Raw genomic sequence first — 1,868 nt, 5'->3', positions numbered from 1 at the left:
CCCCTCCATCGTCTCCTTCACCAAAACCAGACGGGACAGGGGAGAGGAGATCTCTCGCTCTCCGCCTCTCAAATGGCGCCACCACCCGCTAACCCTAGCCACTATCCGCTCCTCCTCGCCCTCCTCCTGTTTCTGATCCCCGCCGCTGCCGTCGCGACCTCCTTGTCCACCTTCTCCTACACGACCCGCTGCCCCACCCTCCCCGCCGCGCCAGACCTCACCGCCGGCGACGGCGCGACCGACGCCCGGCTCCCCATCCTCCAGCTCTCCACCGGCTACTTCTCCGGCGGCGGCGCCTGCCTCTTCGGCTCCGAGCCCTCCTCCCTCCCGCGCTCCTTCTCCCTCCTCCCCTCCTCTGTCCTCCGCACCACAAACGCCTCGCTCCTCCACGTCTCCGCCACGCTCACCGTATCCGGCGGGCGCCGGCCGTTCCGCGACCGCGGCCGTGCAGAAAGGCGGCGGTTCTGGACATGCCTCACCTGTCACAATTGGGTCAATGTTGTTTGATGGTAACTCTTTGGTGGTTCCTGATCCATTCTCTCATCATGCAACAGCCGAGATGAAGCGGAGGCTGACTAATGTCAGCTACGACATTTACTATGTTGGGAATTGGTCACTAGAATCGTTCCATCGTCGACACATCTCTTCTGAGGGTGTTTATGATACTAAGACGGGCTCCCTTTGCATGATCGCTTGTAGAGAAGCTAATGTCTCGTCGGACTGTGAAGTTCTGGTAACTGCTCAGCTTTCTTCTTTGGATGCAAAAGTAACACAGCATGTGAGGGGCACAATTAGAAGCTTGAGGAAGAGGACTGATCCTCTTTTCTTTGAAACACTAGACATTGCTTCCTATGGGATGTACATAGACGAAGTGGATGAATCAATATGGAGAATGGACTTGGAAAGCACCATGGCCTTGACCTCTATGACACTAGCATGTGTCTTTATTTCTGTGCAGCTGTTTCATGTCAAGAAGGTCCCTGAAGCTCTTCCTGCCATGTCGATCACCATGCTTGTTGTTCTGGCTCTGGGTTACATGATCCCTCTTGTGCTGAACTTTGAGGCTCTCTTCAAGAACAGCAACAAACAGACTGTTCCTCTTTCAGGCGGTGGATGGCTTGAGGTGAATGAAGTTATGGTGCGAATCATTACCATGATAACCTTTCTGCTGCAGTTGCGGCTTCTTCAGTTGGCATGGTCTGTGGATGCAAGCAAAGCTTTGTCATGGGCTGCCGAGAGGAAAGTGCTCTGGATATGCTTGCCATTGTACTTCATTGGGGGAATTATTACTTGGGTTGTTCACGTGAGGTTTAACTATGGCCGAAGGATGCTAAGGCTTGTCCACATCACTCCAGTTGGACATGCATTCTGGAAGGACCTTGTGTCTTACGATGGATTAATACTTGATGGGTTTTTGCTCCCTCAGGTTCTCCTAAATGTATTCGCAGATTCCAAAGTTGGAGCCCTTTCCCCTGGGTTTTACATCGGAAGCACCTTAATCCGTGCACTGCCTCATGTGTACGATGTGTTCAGGACCCAGCATTTTGTGCCCAGCTTCAGACCATCTTACATATGCAAGCCTTCATGATGATCTCTTCAGCCTTGCATGGGACATCGTTAGTGCTTCTGTTCCTTCAGCAGCGGCTTGGAGGTGCTTTCTTCCTTTGTTCGAAGAACAGGAAGACGAGCGAATATGAAATGGTTTCCACAGTCAGTTCTTAACAAAGATTGAGTGAATATGAAATGGTTTCCACAGCCAGCTCTTAACAAAGCTTTACATCATAGTTGCAAGAGGAATGCAGAGGAGATTTTGCATGTAGACTTTGAAACACTTGTTTCCTTCCATGATCATTGATTATTTTTGCAAA

At 51.3% G+C, this 1,868-nt stretch overlaps 1 pseudogene; it reads left to right on the top strand.

The window, feature by feature from the left end:
- On the top strand, nt 1-1,868 carry LOC133929390 (uncharacterized; annotated as a pseudogene).

Source organism: Phragmites australis, chromosome 9, assembly GCF_958298935.1.
Source record: "Phragmites australis chromosome 9, lpPhrAust1.1, whole genome shotgun sequence".
Classification (NCBI taxonomy): domain Eukaryota; kingdom Viridiplantae; phylum Streptophyta; class Magnoliopsida; order Poales; family Poaceae; genus Phragmites; species Phragmites australis.
Note: the sequence above shows the minus strand (reverse complement) of the source record. Positions and strands in the feature narration are given on the sequence as shown.